The sequence below is a fragment of the Arvicanthis niloticus genome, chromosome 4 (genome assembly GCF_011762505.2).
Source record: "Arvicanthis niloticus isolate mArvNil1 chromosome 4, mArvNil1.pat.X, whole genome shotgun sequence".
Lineage (NCBI taxonomy): Eukaryota > Metazoa > Chordata > Mammalia > Rodentia > Muridae > Arvicanthis > Arvicanthis niloticus.
Window position 1 is genome coordinate 41086957 of NC_047661.1, and position 25393 is coordinate 41112349.

A 25393-nucleotide genomic window follows, 5' to 3' on the forward strand; every position below is an offset into this window, starting at 1 on the left:
AGGGTTAGTCCATGATCATCATGACAGTGGCATGGCTGCAGTCAGGCATGCTTGTAAGTTCACATGTTGAGACAACAACCATGAGGCAGAAAGAACGTGGGGGGGGCACACTATAACGGTGTAAGCTTCTCAAAACCCACCCTCAGTGACATACCACCTCCAACAAGTCTATGGCTCCTTCAATAAGGCCACACCTCCTAATCTTCTACCAACTGGAAACCAAGCATTGAAATATATGAGCCTATTTGGATCATTCTCCTTCAAACCACCACATTTCTACTATATCCCAAATCAAAATATCTGTTTGATTCCAATAGTAGAAACTATTATACACAGTAAATGTGTGTGTGTGTGTGTGTGTGTGTGTGTGTGATAAACATGTATGTATTTCTGCCACAGGGATTTAGAGGTAGCCCTCATCTGTTTGAAAATGCAAAAATAATATAACTATAAAAAACAAGGCTTACTTCAGTAGACAGGTGGCCTGTGTTTAGCACTGCAAAATTAGACTGATGACAATATTAATGTTCTGAAATTTCTAGGAACCACAACATAATGACTACTTTCTCAAAAGGCTCAAGCTTCCCAACAAATGGTAAAAATATTTGGGTCATGTCCTAATTCCAGAATAGTGGGCTTTGTCTCGTAAAAGGAAAAATGTTCTCCCACATGTAAGACCTCCATAAACTATGCTCATAGATGTTTTAGGCATGGCTGGATTCTGTCAATTTGGATTCCCAGTTTTGGTATTATTGTTAAGACATTCCATGAGGCCACAAGAAGACCAGGCCCTGGACATCACCAATGGTTGCTTTTCAAAACCACCTGGACACCACCAAAGCAAGCTTTTCAAACAAGTTACTCTTGTTGACTTGGACTTGAGCATTCTTGATTTAGAGAAATCTTTAGCCCTGTGTGTGACAGAATACAAGTCATGGCACTGTAAATTTTTTTAGCTATTTCCTTCATCTTAAAGATCATAAATTTCAGGATACTGAGAAACGTCATTATGCCCAGTTCACGAGATCCCCAAGAGACTGCTAGGGACCCCCATATACAATGCTAGTACATGAGAGTCTTTATTCAAGCTCCAGCGTGGGCTACAAACCTTTCTGATGGAACAGGAAGAAGAGTGACCCCTAGCTCTAGGGGAAGGGGGTTTCTAAAGGAAAAAGACCACAAGCAGAAGTTTCTAAACCTTGGTATTACATGAGAGGGTAAAAAAAATGTTGGTCTCTTTCCCAGAGCCCAATGGTGGGAGCCATATTGCTTCAAGGACAGCAGGCAGTAGCTTTGTCCAAGGAACGTAGCTTAAAAATAGAATTTATTCTGTTATCTCAGTCCCTTCAACGTACAAGGTTCAAGGAAGCTCATGAAATTGAGGATCAGGGAGCTCAGAAAGTTAAAAGATTCACAGCCATCTGCACAGGGCTGTAAAAGGTATGAGGTGAATCTAGGACCAACACGCATGCATACAAGTTGTGTAAGGAGCTTCAGGAAGTCAGCTTTCATGAATGGGCTTTTGGTGACAGAGCTGCCTTTGAGTCGCCATGCTTCTGTTAGTAACCCGGATGGTCTCTTTGTCTGTCATGGGTGCTCTATCTGGAAAAGAGATCTTTTTTTATGTATCTCCAAGAAAAGTCATATTGTAGAGATTTCTACCCAAAAGCTATGGGACATTCCCAGATCGGTATCGTATTTCTTCAAACAACTAGACTCTGCAGCATGTGGGTGTCCTAGATTAGCAAAATCTGCTACAGCAAGGCTAATAACCTAAGACTTCTTAGCCTGCTACTAACTAAATCCCCTCCGGAATACTTACAAGATGTACATTTCTGGTTCTGTGTCAATTTTTCGTTACTGTGACTCACCAGTATAGTTTGAAATCAGGTATGATGATACACCTACAGCATTGTGGGTTTGTTTTTTTTGTTTTTGTTTTTGTTTTTGTTTTTTTGCTAACTGGAGTCTTTGTGGTTCATATAAATTTTAAAATTGACTTTCTATTTAAATAAAGAATGGCATGGGAATTTATATGGAGCTTGCATTTTTTTGGTAAAAAATAGTCATTTTCACAATATTTTAGAGAAATCAAGTGGCATGTTTTCACTTAACCTTTAATATATATATATATATATATATATATATATATATATATATATATATATCCACTGTGAAGCCTTCCACAGGTGTCCATGTTGAAGTGGCTTAAGTCCATGGCATGCATTCTCTTTTACCTCTTTATAATAAACTCTCTCACTTTGCTTCACTCTGATTTACCCTAAAATTCTTTTCTGTCCATAGTCAATGCTCTGGCTTTCCCTGTGTAAAGGTTCCTAAGAAAGGATGTCATCACTGCTTTGGTGACCTACCTGGGATAGGCAGATATTATACAACATAGTCCTTTGTTAGAGTTTCTGTTTATGCCTATAAAATACTATAAACACTCATCAATGAACTATTTCTGTATTTCAAATTTTTAATTAGTATTATTTGTATTTTTATGCAGTTGAAAATATTTAAAAAGATCTCACAGATTTCTCCTTTGATCATATATTATTTAGAAATATGTCCTTTAACCTCCCAGGACTGTGGACTTCCTAGATACTTTTCAGTTGTTCATTCTATTGTAGTCTGAAAGTAGACGGTATACGACTTTTTGTCTTGTGTGCATGTGTATATATGGTGTGTGTGTGTGTGTGTGTGTGTGTGTGTGTGTGTGTGTATGTGTAGAAACCAGAAGTTGATATTTAGTGTCTTCTATCATTTACCACTTTGTCTTTTTGAAACAGGGTCTTTCACTGAACCTAGAGCTTCCTGACTGGCTACAACAGCTGGCCAGTAAGCTCAGGGCTTTCACCTGTTCCTGGCCATTTAGCTCTTGGCTAGCCAGCCCTGGCATTTTATATAAGTGTGTGGGCTCTGAATTTAGAGTCTCATAATAGCAAGAATTCCCACAGTCCGGATTGCTTATCTTTTAAATTGATGAGACATACTTTATATCCTGCAGTGCAGTCAACCTATCATGGTAAATATTAAAAAAAAAAAAAAACTAGAAAAGAATGTGTATTTTTATTATGGGATTAAGTACTTCACAAATGAGAATTATACAGCTGTGTTCACAGTACAGTTGGGGTCAACTATGTTCTGATTTTCAGCTTGTTGGATTTGTTCATTTCTGGTAGATGGGTACTAAAGACTGGAACGACAATAGCAGATTTAATGTTTCTGCTCAAAAGTTCTATTATTTTTTGCTTCAATTATTAGGATGATCAATTATTAAGCACATACACATGTACATGATATATGTTGAGTATTGATCTTTTTATTTTATATAATGGTACACTCCCTTTCTCTGATGCCCAATTTACATGAAAAGAATATAGAAACTCTACTATTTGGTGTTGGTGTGGTATATTTTTCTCCACCCACTTATTTCTAATTTGTATGTGTATTTATTAGACAGATCCATGGATGACTCAATCCTTTTCTGGACGTATTGGCTGGGATTAAGAAATGTTAGGTAAGATCTGTTAAAGAAGGATATTATTTCCAGGTTAAATTCTTATTACAAACACACATTCATATTCTTTTCCTTTTAAGTGATTGAAGCCATTAGTGGCAACACAGAAACGTGATTGACAATCATCAGATCCTTTCCACATGTTGGCTCCATCCAGCTGCACAGAAGCAAAACAGGAAGACACCCCAGGTCAAAGAGAGGTGGTGTTCCATGGAGCTGCAGAATGTTTTTGCTATAACTCCTGCATGTCCCTCAGGGCTGAGGAAACCACTCCAGTCCTTTCATCTCTGTAGAGGCTATAAGGAGCTGTCATTGAAGTAGCTACATCTCCAGCAGTCATCATGGGGGTCCCAGCTGCTTTAACCATCAAACAGCTGTTCAGGAAGAATCAGATCTAGTTGCTGCTGCCCAGAAATGCCATCAAACCAGCCACAGACTCTTGAGATTTTTTTTTCCAGTTGTAGGAACCACTGATGCCATTATGGTCACTTTTCCAACTGTGGATTTTCTCAGGAAGGCTTTGATTCTGTTGCAGCTGTTCCAAATATTCTGAATCACTCAAGAAGACTTTGGCCATGTCAGCTTCCGATGCTACTTAGATGACCCAACTGACAGCTGCTCTAGATATGCAACCAACATCTTGCCCAGGCTTATCCTCAGCAGTCCTCAGTCTGGTCAGAGAGAAACACTGTCCTTGCATATCATAGATGGTGCACATGAATGGCTTACTATATATGCAGTATTCATTTTCCTCTTACACTTTGCCCATCTCCTGCCTACTGTAACATAAGCCCCATAAAGCCTCTGTTTTAATTGTTGTTGTTTTGTTTTTAATCACAGGTAGAGCAAGCTGGGCTGCTCAAGTAGCAGACAAGGCTCCCTGGGTTGGAAGCTTCAGACATACTTGACAGAACTACCTGGAAAATGGGTGATGAGTTTCAGAGAGGGGGTAGGAGCACAGTCTGAGGGGACTTGAGAGCATGAAGAACAGGCTAAACACTAGGAGGAAGAAGGTAGGGGGCAGAGGCTTCAAAACACAAATGTCTGAAAATAGCCAATCTCTGTAAGGGGAAGCATTGCAAAGAGTTGAGAGTTTGGAAGAACTGCAAACCCTGATGGATAGAAAATTCCAGAAGGCCACTGAGCTCTGACTGCTGGGCTTCTGAAACAGTAAAAGCTATGAGTTTCAACACCCTGAGCTCAGAGGTATAACACTAAGAATTGGGGGATCTGATGCCCCAAGGTTGGAGCTGTAACACTAAGAACTCAAAGTTCCCACTCTCTGAGCAGGAGCCAAAAATGGCAGCTTTAAGCTCCAAGCCCAGACTGTAACACTGATTGGGTCCCAACACTCTTAACTTCAGGATAGTTGACACCAAGATAGTGGTTTCAATTTCTATTTCAATAGAGCAAAAGAACCCTGGGCTGGTGGCAACATTCATATTGAAAGTATTTTACTTCTTGATCAACCTTAACAACCTTTGGCCTCTAATGAAGGTGTTCAGACCACTGGCATTCGAAATGATGTAGTTGGCTATGTCAACTATGAAGACATAGTTAATATCTACCATGTTTGTATCTAGTTTCTTCCTGGTGCCCTTTCTCTTTGCTTTTGGGTTTCTCTCTTTTTCCACCTCTTGTAATATGAAATGAAACATTTTTATATAACTCTTAAGATATTCTTCTCAGCATATGAACTACTGTAGAACATTTTAAAGGTTACTCTTCTATTTAAATATAGGTTTACAATGTACTCACTTTAAATTAATTGACTATATCTATTCATAGTAGTATGAGTACTAGTTAATAACAAGATACTTGTAATCCCTCTGTTCTAACCCTTTATGGTGTTCATTTTAAATATACAATGGACATGTAGTGATATGCTGCAGTTTTTGACTAATAGTTAATTCATAGATCAATTAAGAATAAAATTCCTTCTCTAAATCTCTCCCTTTCTTTACAAAGATCAGAACTCTAAACTGATATTTTACTTGGCTTCAGAGAATTTCCATTAATATTTCTTGAAAAAAAATCTAATAACAACTTTCTGTAATTTTGTATGTCTGGACCCGTTATATTTTCTCCTTCATTTTTGAAGAATGATTTTACATCCTACAGAATTTGATGTCATCAGGTTTTCTCACTCAATGCTTTAAATATCCTTTCTACTCCTCTTTTTGCTTTAATGGTTTCTAAGGGGGAAAAATGAGCATAATTATCTTCCTTTTAAAATTTTATGTGTGTGGGAGCTTCACCTGCATGTATGTCTGTGTACCATTTGTGTGCCTGGTACTCACAAGACCAGAGGTTGTCAGACCCTCTGAGACTAGGGTTAGAGACAGTTATTAGCTTCCCTATGGATGCTGGGAATAAAACCTAGGTTCTCTGGGAAAGCTGTCTCTCTAGCCCGGTGGATCTCATTTTTGTTTTCACTCCTGTACAGATCATGAAAGAATGAGAAAGCTCTCCATGTGCATTGCAGTTGCCTGTGTCCAATGGAGAGCTAGCCAGAGTCATTTGCTTTCTTTTGGCTTCTTTCAAGATTTCATCATTATTGCTTTTTCCTCTGAATTTGGGCCAGAACCAATTCAGGTATAGGTTCTTGGGTGGAAGCATTCATCCTGCATGATGCTCTCTGAGCTTTTACATCTGTCATTTGGTGTCTAGCATTACATATGCAGGAATTCCCAATTGTTCATATATCACAGCTTTCTTTTTATTTATTTTTTCTTGGTGACTTGAAATTCTGTGTCTTCGCCTCTTTTTCTTTAGTTTTAGAAGCTTGTATTGGGAGCCATGCCAGAACACTATTTTCAATATTAAGATGATAAGCTTCTAGGGCATTTATGTATATGATAGCATAGGCAATTACTGGGTGGTTGCCACCAGCTCCTCTCAAGGCCACTGTAACCTTAGCCAAAATGGGTACCATGTGGCCCCTGCTTTTGTGTACTGCCACAGAGGCAGCTCATCTTTTCAATCTCGTCAGCTTTTAGAAGAGAGTAGAACTGCTTCTTACCATAGCAAACAACTGGCTGGGTTAGCTGATGTGCTTAAAGCGCTGGTCAGAAATAATGATTTCCCCTTTTCTTGGGAGTGATTTTCATGTCAGAAAATCTTCTGACAAGTTTCCCATCTCTAGCCCTGACTGATTTTTCTTTTTCATCATCATCTGCAATGGCCCAATTAATTGTGAACTCAGAATGGGAGCCAAGACCCCTTCCACCCCCAAAAATAGAGGCATGGAAGGAGGACATTAGTGGAATAATTTGGTCATTTTTCTCAGCAGAGGAAAGTTGGGTTAAGAGAGACAAAAGGAGTGCTTCCAGAATAGATAGACAACATTGGAAAATAACAGAGAAATTAAAGAAGCCATTAACACTTGTGAGGGGGTTTGGCAAGAACGCCACTTCTTTCAACTCAGCAGGGGTACACTGCACTCTATGTTTTACTCTATACTTAGCTTTGAAGAAAGCCTCAGACTATAATGGTTAAAGAAAGCTTTTGAAAATGAAAAATAGTCATGTTGAAAGTCCAGAACACCACTGGGGTTGAGCACCCTCCACCATCTTTAAGCTGGGATGCCTGGAGAGCGATTCTGAAATTCCACCCTTGCTCTCCCACCACCAGAAATGTAGCCCTGCTCTGCATGAATTACGCTGCTTACATACTAAATACATTTTCATTTGGGGTAATCCATCCAGGCCTCAAAACGTTGGTGGTCTTGTTACCTTTGTCTCTTGAGTGTTAGGATTATAGCTGTGAACTACTGTTTCCTACCAGCTTTTAAAAAATTTATATTATTACTATTTCATTTTGTTAAACAGAGAGGCTATCCTGAGGGTTGGTTGGATAGAAAGCTATCTGATAGGGTATTTGCAGCTGAGAATTTTGTGAAAAGACTAAGACTCATCTGGATCTAAAAGAGAACAGGGATAGTAACATTTATTGAGCTCTCTGTACATCCAAGGACAAGTCTTCTGCTCATCTGTTGAGCTCAGATGGTGTGTTCCATGAGTACATTACCAGCATTGATTAATTTATCATTATAATGACTATATGAGGCACTGTAATAAAACAGACTTTAAAATTAAAGAGAAAAGAATGAACTTGTAAAAATTAGCTATGCCTTAGCAGGGGGAAATTGCCTTCCCTTGATGGGCCCCACAAGTGAGGTAAACAAAGCCCTGATAGCCTAGCCTGTTGGTTCCTCTGTTCTTTTCACTGAGTGTTTAAAACTCTAGGAAGCGAAAGGGGATGACATCTGAAATGTAAATAAAATATCCAATTAAAAAAAAGAAAAAAGAAATAAAAATTAAAACTCTAGGAAGAAGTGTTTCTATTCCTTCCCCTTTTCATTGCCTGGAACCATTTCTTCCTGTAAAAACAAGTGTTACCAGAGACATAAAAGGTGGGGCCCAGACTGATTTAAAAAAAAAAAAAAAAGTAGATCAATTCTCTGCTTTACAGAATCAAAGACCGTGTCCAGACAACTCACACAGATGTGCACGTCTTCTGCTCACTTGTTGAGCTAAGGCTGTGTGCTGCCCTGCAATACTGCACACTTGTGCTGCACACTTGTGAAACAGTGTTTTTTCAGACATGCCTCTCACAAACACACTTAACTTCACAAGTAGCTATTGACTCCATTTTTTTTTTACTTTTGAAAATCACATTTGTTTATCTGTTCTCTCCTTCTCCTTCTCCCTCTCCCCTGCCCGTGTGTGTGTGTGTGTGTGTGTGTATGTGTGTATGTGTGTATGTGTGTATGTGTGTATGTGTGTGATTATACATGTTAGTTAGTGCGCCTGTGTGTCTACATATGGATGCATGTGTCTGGGTCAGAGAACAAGTTGGTTCTTTTTATACCATGTGCTTTTATACCATGTGGATCTTGGAGATTGTGGTTTGTTAGTGTATAGGCAATTCCACTGGCCTGCTCTTACGGACTTGCCCCTGCCTCCAGATGTCAGATGTGTGGAGAGAATAAAAGGACCTGCTCGCAACCCCAGCTTTCTCACTGTTCTCTGCTTTCTGCTCTCTATTCTCTCTGTGTGCCTCTCTCCCTCTCAGCCTTCTCTCTCTGCCCTCATGGCTCCCTCTCTGCTCCCTGACTGTCTGTCTGTCTGTCTGCTGCCTGCCTGCCTGTCTCTGTGTCCACTTGTCTGCTCTATCCCTTCCCCAGGTCCTCACTCCCTCCTTTTCCCCAGTAAACCTCAGATCTGTTGCATGGAATAATTTCTTGGAGGTACACCTTGGCTCAGGGCTGCCAAAGATACCCCTGCACCAAATTATATCTCACAATATACTGAAGTTACCAGGTTTGGTGGCACATAACTTTATCCACTGAGTCATCTGTTGGACCCCTTTGACTCTATTTTCAGGATATACAATGAATCTGTACCTTAGAAGACCTGTGAATGGTACCATGTTCCAGCAGCATCCACATGGTATACATTGATAAATTACTTATTCTTGGGAATAAAAAGGGTGACATTCTATAAAGTTATAGGTGTAAATTGATACTGTAGAAATACATAGGTGCATTAAGAAAATTAGGCTTGAAAACTTATTGGACCCATCAGACCAAGAAAAGGCTGTTGTTCTCTCATCTAGACCCCATAAATAGGTAGACACCTAACAGTTCAATGAAAATGACCCTCAATGATCTGTCATTTGTGTCAAGCAACTGACAAAGAACTCCCAGCTGTCTCTAGGGTCTTCAGTTGAGCTTGGTTGCTGTCATTAATATGGCCTCTTCTACTACTGTTTACCTGTCCTACTTATCTGCATAGACCTGCATCCATCCATCCATCCATCCATCCATCCATCCATCCATCCATCCACTCATTTCTTTGTCTGGACCTGGTCCTACTTCTTGGCCTTGGCAGCTGAACTCAGCCCTGAAGCTTCATTCAGATCACAATAGTCTAACTAATAGTAATTATGGTACATATAAAGTCAGTTCAGTATCTCATGCCCACTTACACTTCTTTGCATTTCTATCAGTCACCAAGTTTTGTCCTCTCTGAAACCCTTTATGTCTTGAACATTTTGTAACCATTCTGTAACACACACACACACACACACACACACACACTGTGTGATGTGCAATGTGAAGTCTGAGAGTTACTAACAATTATTATTACTAAGATTGGAACAAAAGAACCCAATTTTGCTTCAGCCAGGGCTATCAGGGAAAATGGGACTATCTGGTAGATAGCTGCCAATGAAACCATTGTATCCTGTAAACGTATTGCTATTCAATAGCAATGTTGGCACTGTGGAAAAAACAAATAGATATATCTGTATTTCCAGCAGAGAATGCTTATGACATCATTACCCTACCAAAACAAAACAAAAAAACCCAAACCAAAGACCAAAAAACCAAAACCAAAACAACAACAAAAGACAAAACAAACAAACAAACAAACCCAAAATCTGTATGAGCATAACTTAGAGAAAGCATTGGAGGTACCAGACTTGTCAAATATAAGGGCCTGTTTTATTCAAAGGAAGACAATGACTAACAAACACCTGGTCACCTGGAAGGCTGGAGTGGATGTTGTGTGACAACCTGGTGATCTTTTTGCTATTCTATGGAGCAAGCCTTCCTGAATCCCCGCCCCCCCCCCCCCCAAATCCTAGGCATTGTTTAGGCCCTAATACAGAGCTTTATCTCTCAGTGAATAGAACCCATCCTTCTGAAAGAGATCCATGTGCTTTGCATTTTCCATCAATAGAATGTATCCTTATTACAAATCCTTCCTCTTTAGGCTCTTGTCCTGAACACTGCTTATCAGTCAATAGAATTCATTCTTATGAAAAAGATAGTGGTCTTACCACAGCCAGGGTCTGTGTTGATGTCCATGGCCCATGTGGTCCTCAAAGGTCATGGAGATGCTCATGGTCTGTGCTGCCACCTGAATCCATGTTAATGTCCATGTGCCATGAGGCCACCGGAGGTCATACTGATCTGAGTGACCTGCACTGCCACTGGAGGCCCTGGTGATGTCCAGGCCCACGCTGCCTCTGAGGGCCGTATCGGGTCCATAGTCCTGCTGAAGCTGGATTTGTGTTGATGTTGTGGCTCATGTTATCTCCAAATGCCAAGAGGAAGTCCATGGTCTATGCTGCAGCCTGAGGCCATCTGACATCTGAGGGCTGTGCTGCTGCCAGGAGACATTTTGAAGTGAGGCACCTGTGCTGCCACTGAGGGCCTTCTTTGGCTCTGTGGCCCTACTGTAGCCAGGAGCCATGTTTGTGGTCTGTGCTGTTGCCAGAAACCATAAGGAAGCCCATGATCCATGCTCCCACCAACTGTAAAGAGCAAGACAGCTACTTTGGCCATGATATTGATGACTGAAGATGCACAGCTGAGAAAGAAAAGCATGGAAGGCTTCTGTGACGACCCTCACTCTTCCAAATTCTACTTCTCCCCAAGTAATAGCTAACACAGAAAGCCATCAAAGAGAATTCTTAACATGTATGATAAGGATGCTGAAGTGTAGCTCTCCACAAGTGATGGCTTCTGGGTGTGGGAGGGGAAGGACTCAGTTCTATTTAAGGGTCAGGCTATTGAGAGTTTGACCACACTCCAGTGAGTAAATATATAACACAAATTGGACTTACATCTTTCTTCCTTCCTTTCTTCCTTTCTTCCGTTCTTTCTTTCTTTCCTTCCTTCTTTCCTTCCTTCCTTACTTTATTTCCTTCCTTCTTTCTTTTTTTAATATCGGCTGGGGAGGACATAAGGGGGGGGGTCAGACACAGAAGGGAATGGAAGCAAGTATGATCAGGGTGAATGAGGTGAAGTTCCTGAAGAATCAATAAAAATAGTATGATGGAAAAAGAAAGAGAAAGAAAGGGAAGTTCACAGGTACTTTGCTAGGAAATTGCTATGTAGCTATGCCTAATCCTTTGTTGAAAAAATTGTCATATGGAATCCTTTTTCAAAAGTTTTATTGTGCTTATTGACTATGTAAAAAAAATCAATAAATAAGCCCTGAGGTCAGACTCTGGAGGTTTTGATCCAGCATCTACTACAGTGCTGACCTGAGTTTCACTTTTCACCTCATGGAGATTGTTTATCTGCTGACCATGATGCTTACAGGGTTCACCACAAAAGTCAATAAACTTTTGTTAATGGGGAACACTTTTCTTTGAATTTAAAAAAAAAAAAAAAAAAAAAGTGTTTATCCCGTTTTCCAAGCTCAGACTTGAATAAACCCATTTTGCCCATCAACCTCTGCTTCTAATGTGGTCCAGAAGAGACAATTGGGAGCAGGACTCCACGATCCAGTAACTGTAGGATTGTCTCTAACTGTGACAGGGTTCACTTATATGAAGAAATGTAACTGAGGGGCTTTCCTTCTTATAAAAAAGTAGCTGCCGATGGGACCGTTTCCACAGAGCTGGCATGCAGAAACTGATTCATACAACTGCTTTGTGCCAGGTTCCATGACAAGCTGGCAGAACTTGGTAGCATTATTCACATGATACTAGTCTTAAAGGTACAGAAGATGCAGAATGGAGGACTTCACTCCATGGCTTCTGAGAGCAGCTGAAGTCAAGCAATACAGGGCAAGGTCAGAGTTCCTGCAAAGACACCTGGGGAGGTCCTTGTGTAAAGATATGAAGTGTTGTTTTTTATCAAAATCTCAATCACTCAATTTTACCAATAAAGATTTGGGAGCCAGTTGCTGGGGGTGAAAGCCTGCTACCTCAGAGAGGCAGAGAAAGTGTGCAGCTGACCTGCCTCCTCAGTTGTCATCCCAAAAGAAAAAGCAAATGCTCCTCTCCATGCCATCACAAAACTCCTTCAAACTGAATGTCTCTCTTTTCTACTTCCTGTGTGTCTTTCTATTCATCCTCCTGACTCCCACTTACTCTCTGTTTTTCCCTATGTTCACTCCTTTTCAACTAGCTGCTTGTTCTGCCTCTTGACCTATGGTTGACTTTATTTAATCCTGTTTACAATAAACAGAAAGCTCTTGGATTACAGGTGTGTGCTAGGGCTGAGCTACATCACAACTAGAAACAGGTTTTTCCAGTAAATAGCATAATCTCAGGGTTCACAGTGTGATCAAATATCCTACAACAGTGAAAGTATCAGTGAAGACCCCAGGATGTTGGATGTGCCAGAACAAGAGGACACCTATACGTAAGATTGCTATGGAGTGGAGATGTCCAAGAGAGATACTGTGTGTACTGAAGAGGCTGAACTGGAGGGATGGGTCTTCCTAAGCCCTTTGGAGCTCAGCCTATTTCACCATGATTGCCACGTGCTCATTAGGGAGCTATAGGTGTGGGACCGTGAAAGGATAGCTTGGTTTCTGGTGGAGCACTGGCTAGAGATGGCCAGAGACCCAACAGGTATTCCTGCAAGGGATGGCATATATTTCACCACACTCCCAGATTCCAGGCTCCTGACACGTGAGTGACTGAAGACTTCCATTGATCTGCACCTTTCAGTCACATAGGGCAATGCCCCTACAACTCCCAAAGAGAGGGTTGTATCACTTAGCACAGGTAGAGGGAGTGACTACAGACCTCAGAGCCTCAAGAGATCTCCATATTAATGAGATACCTAAAAGCCAGAGGGTATAGCCAATTAAGCATTCCTTCTCAAACCTTCCTCCTTATAAATGGTATTTAACCAAAGGCCTGCCCTAGGGGTACGGGGGTACAGCTTCATTCACTTTCCGCCATGACAATAAACCTTTTAAAACCATGGACTTCCTCATGTCTTTGGGGTCCCGTTGTGGGAATTGTGGAAAATGCCTTTAACTACCTAGCTGCTGCTTAATCTCCCACTAGAAGACTTCTCTACGTTCCCACCATGAAGGGCTACCAATTTAATCAACCTAGCCGACCAAGCCAATCAAGTGCTGTAACCAAGAGTCTCTCACCTCTCTGGGTACTGCCGGAGCTTTTCTCCTTTATCCCTCTCGGCTGTGGGCTGATCCAGCCTGTATGCTCTCCATCGAAGTTCTTCCACAGCTCCCAGCAGCATCTGAAAGCCCAAGGACAAAGGCCACCCGTCTCCTGGTCAGCCACTTTGGCCCAGAAACCCCCACTCAGGAGCTCTGCCCCCAAGGGACTTCAGACTGAGACCTCTCCATGCCGCGTTGGAGCCCCGCGGGTTCTCAGCCCAGTGTCCACCCTGCGCCACATGGAGTGAACTCAGTTAAATTCCCTCTGCCTCCCTGAGCCACAGCAGACACGTGGGAACCACAACTCAGCCCAACAGGACCCATGCCCACACACTGGCACTACAACCCCGCAACAGGTGGAGAGTGCAGACAAAGCCAGCTCCCAGAGTACTCCCCGATGGCACCCATGAAGAACCTCTCCACAGAACTCAAGGACAGTGAGTAACTCCCGTCCTAGTTCAAAAGACTAGGTCTCTCTCTGTCCTCCCTCCTCTCTTTCTCTCTCCACATGTTCCTGATCAGCTTCTTCCCTTTGACTCCTAGCTCCAGTCTAACTCTTGCCTAGTTCAAAAGACTAGCTCCCCACTCTCTCCATGTGTTACTGGCCAGCTTCTTCCCTTTCAACTTTAGCTACAGCCTCCAACTCAAGGACAAGATGACAGCGACTCCCTAGCCTCCACTCTCTGCCCATCTCCCAGCCCCACAGAGAGGGCTCCTTCACAGCTAACGGCTGCCTTTCAGGCTGCAGCACCTGCCGTGACCCTTGTTCTAAGACTCTTTCCCTTGGGTGAGAGATTTCCCTTTCCTTTTGAGACAGTTTCTTTCTCACAGCTGAGAACCCCAGGCCAGGCCTGGACAAACTGTCCTCTCTCAGGAGCACCGGCTCCAAGCTCTAGTCCCCAGCGTGTGTCCCCCAGGGGTCAGTCTTTCGTACATGGCCTACTAGCATAGGCCTCTTCTCCTGCTCCTCCACCATTTGCGGCCAGCTATAGCCACTTAGTTCAGCTGGTTTGCCTGAAGCAGCGGGTCTGGGACCCTCCTTGCTTCCTTTGCCCCTGTGTTCCTTAGACCCTCATTCTTCTCACCTTGGGTGAAAAACTTCCCTTTTATTTTGAGACAGTTTCTTTCTCACGGCTGAGAACTCCAGGCTGGGCCTGGAGGAACTGCTCCCAGGAGCTGCCAGCTCCAACCCAGCTAGAGTGTCTCCCCCATGGCTCAGTCTTTTACATAGCCTTTCACTCCTTCTGGCTCTGGCTGTCCTATCAAGCCTCTATGTTTCTTCCTGTAAGCTTTTCTTCAAGGCTGGCCTTTCTTCTCCTTCTCTACATTTAGGATTTACCGGCTTAGAAAAACAAATGGGGAATACAGGAGACCTCTTTGCTAGAGCACTCAGCCATCATGTGGAAGAACAACCACCACATTGCAGAGCAGGCCCTTTCCCCACTGCTTCTAAACAGGCCAAGGACAACAGAGAAACACACCTGAGATCCTTAACCCGAGTTTTTAAATGCTTTTTCTCCCTAACAGAAATACCTGAAACAAAGTTCGTGCTTTTCAACCCAAAATTTTCTTGCTTTTATTTAAACGTTTTCTCCCTAACATTCGTGATATATGTCCAACATTTTTTCAACTTTTCGAGATTTTTCTAAGGTTCAAAGGTCATCTAATCTACTTCCATGGGTCAAATCAACTATGCTGACCACCATTTTTCAGTCCTTAATTAACAACCGGTTTCCTTTTACAGACAAACTGTTGCTGCCTATTCCAGATACATAATTAACATGATGTTTTTCTTCCTCAGCCATCCAAAGCAGGCTCAAAGGTGCCTTCTGGGACTAAATTTCTTCAAACACCCTTGCCTTTCTAGGATCATAATGACAGACCATGATTTGCTCCCAAGTAGCTTAATGCCTGCTACCCACTCTTTGCAGACATTTCCCAGGCAGGTGCTGCTCCCCTGTTGTGATCAACCTACAGGTGCTCCCACAAATCCAGCTGAGACGCCAACTCCCGGAACCTGCCTGGGACACCAAGCTGCCTTCCTCCAGACAGACACCTCATCTGACTGAAGACTCCCGAGATACATGCTGAGATCCAGAGACACACACTGAGATCCAGAGACATACACTGAGTCCTTCAGAAGACAGACCTAGACCTTCTGGCTTCAGATAAACTCTCTTGCCAAAGTAAAATAGCTACTAAACTTAGAGAAACTTACATGTTAGTGAGGAAAACATAATTTCTATTTAGATTAATCAGATGTTATTACCCTCAAACTGAACAACCCATGACAATGATTCCTTGCCTTCCCAACCCCCACCCTCAACTCTCCTTACCCTGTGACTTAATTGTGCTACCCCCTACAGCCTGTGTAGTGTTTTCTTTTGACTTCCTCATCCAAAATTTTCACTACACATGACACAGTCACTCCAGTGATGCCCCTCCTTTCAAAAAAAGGGAGGATTTGACATTTTCTCTGGTGGAGTTAGGTCTTGCTTTCCTCCAATAATCCCTTTCTGTGCTCAGATATTTACTTTGGAAAGAGAATGTTTACTCTGTGTTATTATATATCTGAATTAACTGGTTTTTTTATTTTATAGGAATTCATAGCTAGAAGACTTAGAACTTTTTGAAAGTATTTGAACAGTTAATTCCTATGAAACTTTTTCAGTTGGATAGAACATACTTATATGGTCATGAGCCTATGGAAGGGATGAAAGATTACATTTAAAAGCAATCTGTATCGGTATCAAGTTGGCAAGAGGCAGGTTGTATTGTCAACTTGACAGAAAACATAATTACATGGGAGATGGGGCTCTGAGGATGCCTGTAGGAGATTATTTTGATTATGGTCATTGGTAACTCAACTTAATTGAAGGAGGGACCATTCACTAGGCAGAGGATCCTGGACTATAATATATAAATGGAGAAGGCAAGCAGGTAACTAGGATATCTTCATCCTCTGCTCATATGTGACCAGCTGGTTTGTCTTCTCTGTCATCGTGGATTGTACCCCTGAAATGTAAGCCAAGCAAAACCCTTTCTCCAAACTAATTTTGCTAGAGCATCTTTACACTGCTAAAACAAAATAGGGCAAGACATTAACCTACTTTGTAGAGGAAACTAAGTCACTTACCTATTACCTAAGGTCATATGGCTGGGAAGTGGAAGAACCAAGGTTCACCATGGCCATGAAGCTTTTAATGTCCTAAAGAACATGCTATGCAGAATTTTGTTGGTTTTCCAAATTTATAGGATAAAGCCCTAATCCATAGTTGATGGTATTTTAAGGTAGACTGTCAATGGGTTCTCAGTGTAGACTCATCTATGATTCCTGATAGTAATGATATTTGTGTAAAGATTTCAAATGAAACACAGTGTGGTATAGAAGACGGGCAGTATATGGCATGGTTTGGAATTGTCTACTCTCAAAAGGTGAGTGGACAATGGAAAAATGGTTCTTCATGCCAAACTACATTCTAGAAAGGCATCATGTTATTTCTCTAGAACAAACAGACTTTCTAAAGAATGTTGTTCTGTCCAGAAAGTTGACTGGCCTACTTAGCTTAAATTTTATATGAAGGAGTAACAACAGTGTGTTATTATTCTTTATTAGAAAACATCTTGCTATAAAAAGAGAAGGCAGCTGAAAATAATCACATTAAATGTCTCAGTCAGTCTCAGAAAGACAAATATCAAATCTTTTCTCTCATTTATGGTATCTGGACTTTATAAAGACATACAATCATGTATGTAATGAGAAGCAAGAGGCTGGAGAATAGCTTAGTGCTTAAGCGACTATATTCCTTCTGCAAAGGACCCAAGTTTAGTTCCTAGAACTGATACCCAGTGGGTCACAACCACTTGTAACTCCAGCTTCAGGGCATCCAGTCTAATGTCCTCTTCTGATATCCACAGGTATTTATATTCATGTGCATATACTTCTACACAGACAGAGACAGACACAGATACATACAGGCAGACAGACATAGAGACACACAGGCAGACAGACACAGATACACACAGGCAGACAGACACAGAGACACACACAGACACACACAGATACATACAGGCAGACACACAGAGACATACAGACACAGATACATATATACACACACACACTCTGATATAACAGACAGACACACACACATGCGCGCACACACACACATGCACATGCACACACACATGATTAGGAGCACAGTCAACAGAAAATAGAAGCAGTACTGTTAAGGAAATCAATGTTTGTTTTTATAAGATTATCAACCACTCTGGAGCTAGAATAAATCTTTTGATTCATGACATATTTTCAACTACTCTGTACTGCCATCTTCAAAAGGAGCTTCCTAGTGTCCTAGGCTGAATATCACCATCATCCTGTGTAGGCACTTTGCCAGACAGATTTTCCTGCCTCTATCTTAGCACTCTTTAGTGGTATAATTCCTTGTTCCTGGAGACATCTGTGCATATCAGAAGACATTTATTGTCATATCTGGCCTCCCAGTATTAGGTACTAAAAATCCCTCTCTTTCTCTCTAGATATCTAGATATCTCCTCCTGGGAAACAAAATAGCCTCCAGACAAGAAACTGTGCAATAAGGCTGGTGGGTACCATGTGATCAGTCACTATATTGTGTTGAGAATACAAGTCCCAGATCACACAAGCCCAGGAAAGGGATGAAAGATGATCAGAATTATCTCTAAATATTGACATTGCATCTTATAAACCATAAGTCTTTATGGTGCTTTGGTTTTCTCATTTTTTAAATGGGGATAGTAATGCTCAAAATTGTAGAAAGTGTTAGGACATATAGAACATTAATTCAACTAAGCAATTACCCAGAACCTCTGAGTTCATTTATTAAAGAATGTACAATGGAAAACAATGTAAGAGAAGGAATATTGATTGAGGATGAAATTAGATGGACTTGAAGACAGAGGGTTTCCATTTTGGAATGCCAAAAAAATGAGTATTGTGTTTGAGAAGACATATGCCTTGCCTTTGGACCCGTGATCTTATGAGTACCTACACTCTTGCTTGTTGCCTCTTTATTGAATGATCTTTAAAAAGACAAAGAAGGCTATGCTTAGAGATCAGCTGATGTTTTGAGTGATTATGTACCCAAAGTTGGAGGAGGGAAGAGTGATTTAATATCTGGCAAAAATAGGATCAGAAGAGGAGACATCCATGTCATAAAGCAGATTGGAAGAATCATCATTGGCACTCAATGAGAGAAAATAGTCTAAGAAATACACAGTAGATTCTTTTTCTTACAAGAAACAATAAATGCATTAAGCTAGGCAAGATCCCCACATGGAGGCAAAGGGAGCACTGACAATCTTAGGACTGTAGTCCTCTTAAATGGCACCATGCAGATGAATCAAGGCGCCTAGAGAAAAGCAGTGGAAATTGCATGGTAAACGCTGTTCCTTACAGACACCATACCTGCAGGATCAGAAGAGAGTGAGATAGAGTGTAGGGGTCCAAAGGAACTGTAAGGGTCCATGATTTGCCAGTTTGTAGCATGTCATCAAGTCATCCAGGCTCTGACTAACTCTGTCCTCTCAAAACTACCAGGAAAGGATTTTATCTCTCTTCTTCTCCACATGTCAGAGCTGCGCAGAGCATGGAAGCTTTAGAGACTTGTGGTTTCCCTCCCTCCTTTTCCACATAGCACTAAGTGGGTCCTTTTTGACTATAGGATCTGAGAACTTCTCCTTTTGGACTCTCTCTCTCTCTCTCTCTCTCTCTCTATATATATATATATATATATATATATATATATATATATATATATATATATATATATCGGCACCATCAATTCCTTTCATAAGTATTCTTTGAATTTCTTCTTTTCTGTTATTTAATCTTAACTTTTTCATACCATTCATGATGGTTTCTGTTTATATGTTGCTCAGTTAGGTTTTAGGATTGCTGTGTACTTCTCCATAGAGCCCACTATAATGCATTCATTCTCTACTACAATTTTCACCCACGTCTCATATACTTTCCTTCTTATTGCTGTGTTTTTCTTCATCTTATTCTTAGCCCTCTTTTAATTTTCTAATTATAACTCTCCACAGTCTTAATCTCTAAAGTATGTGTGAATTTACAGTATTCCAACATTCTCCCAGCTAAGTTCATGTCTTCTATTTTTTTCTTTTCAAACACTGTCTTATACTTCTTTCTAGTCTCATATACTTTTCTTCTCTCCTACATTCAATCTTCGCAATGAAAATCTGATTGTATATTATACTATTCTTATTTACTTTTTGTCCTCCAACAGTTGACCTGAACCTTCAGGACTAAGGATCCTGAACTGCAAGGTGTTGAGGGGGAGGACCAGGGATGAAAAATAAAGACGATAAAAGCAAAAGTTAGTTTTTGCATAAACTAATGGCTTCAATGAAGCAAGTTTATTAAGCAGCGTAGCTTCCAACATGCTATTTACAGGAAGAAAATGGCCAAGGTCAGCAGAGAGCTAAATCAGACAATGTTGGCAAAGAGAACACAGGATACCTCAAACATAGCTGCCACAGAACTGATAAGCACAGCACAGGGGGAAGAACTAGATCCCCCCCAAACCACAACCTTGACTCCTTCAAGGCCCTGGCTCTAGCCCCAGCCTGAACCTGGTCCTGGACAAGGACATAGAACTAACTTTTCCTTTCATCAGGCATTCTGAGAAAGCTTTGGATCAGTCTGGCTTTCAGCAAACAGTTACTGAAGTCAAGTGGTAACTTGTTAATTGGCTGGTATTAACATGGTGAAAATATTCAGCAGTAGTAATTGCTCTCCCAGCTAATAGTTTCAGGCAATAACATAACAGTTGCGTTGAGTAGCCACTGAGCATATGGGCTGAGGAACTATTTTCTGAACTACTCAACTTTACCACATCAAAGTTCCTTGTGAACGCTGCATAATTCACTTGTTGAATTGAAATAATTCAACTTAAAGAATATAGCTAGAAGAAAAGAAAAAGAAAAATCACCCCACATGTGTCTCAGTGTAGTAATATATGAGAAATACACACAGAGAAAAATAATGCCTCCAAAATTTGCTAATCTTACAGTCATGGCCTTCAGTGTGAGACAGATAAAATCTTAGAGAATTCAAAAGAATAATTATAAATATGTTGAAAGAAATCCCAAGAGAAAGTTCCTGATCTAGATTATAAACAAATGGCTGACTGAAATAAGGAAGGCAATATAAGATATTAAAAAAGAATTCAATGAAGCAATATAGATAATGAAGAGAAACCTATAACATGCTGGAAATTTTAAAAACCATACTGTTTGTAGGTTATTCTTCAAGAAGACTACTCAGGCACAGGTTTAAGCCAATAAAGTTATTAGCCAGCCAGCCTGAACACCTGGTATTCAGGATCCCAGTGTAGCCTCAAGCCTTCCTTAGGGTGTGCACAAAAAATATATCCTTTAGTTAACAAGAACAAGTCGCTAGAAGCAAGTAGCCAAGAAGCAGAACTACAGAGGTCAGAATGTTCTGGAAACACAAAGGTCCATGTCGCCACAGACAACTAGAGAAAGTAGTAATGTTAAATGCTCAGGAACCTTTCCTAAATGGAGGAAATACCTGTCTTCTGTCCAGAAGACTATGAGTCAATATTGTTAACAACTCGGTGACCTTTTCCTATCTGAAGAGGCAGACCTCACATAGAACTCCCCACCCCCAGTATTCTCAGATTCTCTTTCCTTAGACCTTAATCTTTAGTTAATATCCCAGTTAGTAGATCTTATCCTTATGAGAGATGTCACATGTACTTTATGGTGTGTTGACCTCTATGTTATCTCAGTCAGAGACTACACTAGATTATAGATCTTTTAGCTATAGAACAACACCTTCATGGTCACAGGTACTTTGTAAAGGAGTTTTTATTTAAGCTTCATTGTGCACCTGAAACTGTAAGGATTGTTACCTGGAAATATTTTTACAAATTATATTGTGTTCAAATAGGCTGATATTAAACCATGTGACATCAAACTCTATGAAGTTTGATCCAGGTTGGTGATGTCTGTCTGAACTGAGTTTTCATTCTCACTTCTTGTGGATCACTGCCTGCCTTGACAATAACAGAAACTCCCTCAAAAACAAACAAACAAACAAGCAAACAAGCCATAGTTAGTACATACAGGAACTTTCCCAGAACTATAAATTTTGATGACTTGGGTCTTTGTTTTGGTTTTGGCAGGTTGCACTCTCTATGTGCTGAGTTTTATAGCCTAAATGATACTTTCATCATAGAATCAGCTGTGCCTAAGGTTCAGAGCCTACTAAGGTCTGAGGGTCTGCTACAATAATAACTCATATTAAATGTTCTGTGGAAAATCTCCCCAACAAAATCAATTGAGGGAAAAACAAGAATAGTTGAGCTTGAAGAAAAGGTAGAGGAAACAGAACAATCCAACAACGGCGTTCTGGTGAGATTTATGTCAACCTGATGCAAGCTAAAATCATCTGAGAGGAAGGGACCTCAAGTGAGGCAGTGTCTACATAAGACTGGGCTATAGGCAAGCTGGTAGGCATTTTGTTCATTAGTGGTTGATGTAAGAGGACCCAACCCATTATGGGTGGTGCCACCCCTTAGGTGGTAGTCCTAGGATTATGGGTGGTGCCACCCCTTAGGTGCTATAAGAAACCAGGTTGAAAAAGTCATGAGGAGCAAGCCAGAAAGCAGCACTCCTCCATGGCTTCTATATCAGCTCCTGCCTCCAAGTTCCTTCCCTGACTTCTTTCAATGAACAATGATGTGGAAGCATAAGTCAAATAAGCCCTTTCATTCCCAAGTTGCTTCTAGCCATGGGGTTTATTTATCACTAATACAAAGGGCAAATATAAAATAAGAAGAAGGTATAAGTGGAAATTCCAAAATCCATATGAGACTATGAAAAGGCCAAAATCTACAGATCATGGACACACGAAAAGTTGAACAGTGACTGGAAAGTGGTGGCACACACCTTTAATAATCTCAGCACTTCAAAGGCAGAGGCAGGATCTTTGTGTTTGAGGCCAGCCTGGTCTACAGAGTGAGTTTCAGGAAAGCGAGTGCTACAGAGGGAAATCCTGTCTCAAAAAAAACCAAAATCAAAACAAATAAAAAAGTAGAATATTGTTCTAAAAACATGAATAATTTTTAAAATAATAACAGAAAATCCCCCAGAGTTTAGGAAAGAGATGCGAATATAGCAACAGAAGGCATATAAGACACTAAGCAAACAAGACCATAAAGAGACCTCCCTTTGTCATATTTTAGCTAAAGTTCTAAATACAGAGAACAATGAAAGTATATTATAAGCAGTAAGAGAGAATCACCAACTTGAATTACAGACAGGACCAACAGAATAATAGGTTTGTCAACTGAAAATGTGGAAGCCATGAGAGCCTGGAAAGATATATTGCAAGTTGTGAAAGTCAACAACTACCATTATGGACCACTATATCCAGAAAAATATCCATCATTACTGAAGAGAAATTGTCTATGATAAAATTGGTTAAAAGACTTTATGACAACTAATCAAGCTCTATAAAAAACACATATCCAAGTTAATTTCTTTATTAAGCAGTTATTTGTATTTATTGTTTATTTACTTATGGTTTGTGTTGATGTCATCAGTTCGTCTTGTGGAGTCTAGGTATCTTAGTTAGGGTTTTACTGCTGAGAACAGACACCATGACCAAGGCAAGTCTTCTAATGAACAACACTTAATTGGGATTGGCTTACAGGTTCAGAGGTTCAGTGCAGTATCATCAAGGCAGGACATGGCAGCATCTAGGCAGGCATGGTGCAGGAGAAACTGAGAGTTCTACATCTTCATCTGAAGGCTGCTAGCATAATACTTCTCCCAGTCAGCTAGGACAAGGGTACTAAAGCCCACACCTGCAAAGCCACACCTACTTCAACAAGGCCACACCTCCCAACAGTGTCATTTCCTGGGCCAAGCATATACAAACCATCACACCAGGCATCACATTGAGCCCATCAGGCTTGGCAGCAATCACTGATGAACTTAGAGTTTGTTTTTGAAAAGATAAATAAGACATGGAAACCTTTAGCTAAATTAGCCAAAGGAATGAGGAGTGCCAAATCAAAATTTAGAATAAAAAGAAAGCCATTACAAGAGGTACTAATAAAATTTAGAAAATTACCTTGTATCTAAAATATATTCCACTAAACTGGAAAAATCTAAAATAATGGATTTCTAAATGAATATGACAAACTAGAATTAAATCAAAATGGAATCAACAACAGCAACAATCACCAGATTTACAAGAAGCAGTGAGATAGAAGCTATAAATAAAAATCACCCAACTGAAACAAGTTTAGGGCCAGATTCATTCACTGGTGAAATTTCCCAGACTTTCAGGGAAGTACAAAGACCAATTCTTTTAAAGTACTCTACACAATAGGAAAAGAATGTGCATTGCCAAAATATTTGTACAAAGCTAGTTTTATTATATAAAAGATAAATTTATAACAAGAAAATTATAGATTAATCTTCCTGATGAACATAGATGCAAATTTCTCTTCAAATACTTGCAAATAATTTGAGATTACATAGAAAGATAATTCTCCATGATCAAATTAGCGTTATTCTGGAGATTCAGGCATGGTTCAACATGCATGCATCAATTAATATACAAATTACATAAATGGTTTCAAAGACAAAAATTACATGGTTATCTCAGTAGATCCATAAAGGCTTTGGACAAAAATTCAGCATTGTTTATAAGGAAAGTCCCAAAGAAATTCAGAATAAAAAGAACATATATAACATAATCATTTATTATATAGAAAATAGTGTGTCTTAAAAGCTATATAAAATAAACCTCTAGCCAATACTATATCAAGTGGGAAATTTTTCAAAGCATTTTTACTAAAATAAGAGAGAATAAAAGGGTATATGCATTTGGCATAAAATCTGATCAACAGAATAAAAGAGCACTTAGATACAAGGTTACACAACTTGAGTCTCCCAAGTTTTGAGAAAGATACCAAACATAAACTGGGAAGATGCTCAACAAATGGCATTTGCACATGTAGAATAATGAGCAAAATCCTGTCTCTCACTGTTAAAAAACCTCAACTCCAGATACATCAAAGACCTCAACATAAGACCTGGAACTCTAAACTTATAGAAGTGACAATAGAAAATATACTTTAATATATACACACAGGTTAAGGATTTTTGAATAAGACTCTGATTTCTCAGGTATAATCTTTGTTAAAGTGAAACTTTGTGACATTAACAAGCTTCTAAGTGAAGAGTGAAAAGATGGCCTAGGAATGAGAAGAAAGCAGCCAACAGCCCTACCCAGCTGTGACACTTATGAACCACAACAGAGATGAGTGTCACACAATAGTCTTTTTTTTATTTTTTAATTTATTTTTTATTGGATATTTTATTTACATTTCAGATGCCATCCCCTTTCCCCATTTCCCCTCCCTAGAAAACCCCTATTCCATGCTCCCTTCTGCTTTTATACATTTTTTTAAATGTTAACCAGAGGCTTTATAAGTTTGGTAGTGCTCAATATCAATCAGAAGTATAACTCAATACCCAACCTAGATATATCAACTATCTTTGACTGGCAGAAACATGTCCTGCTCCCCCCTCTTTCTCTCATCACCTAACTCCTCCTCTCCTTACTCCTCCTCTTCCTCTCCTTACTCCTCCCACCTTAGCTCCTCCTACATACTACCCTTCCTGTTAAAATAAAACTTTTCTCCAAATACAATTAGAGCATAACTATACCAATTTGTGTCAGTAAAGTACAAGATAAACATAATACCCGGTCCATCACTTTGTTGACTAACAACCAGAACCTCTGTCATCTCTTCTAAGTAAAACACTTAGTACTGAACCTGGCTTTTTTCCTTGGCTTTAGTTAGAGTGAATGTCAGCTGAAAACCATCCT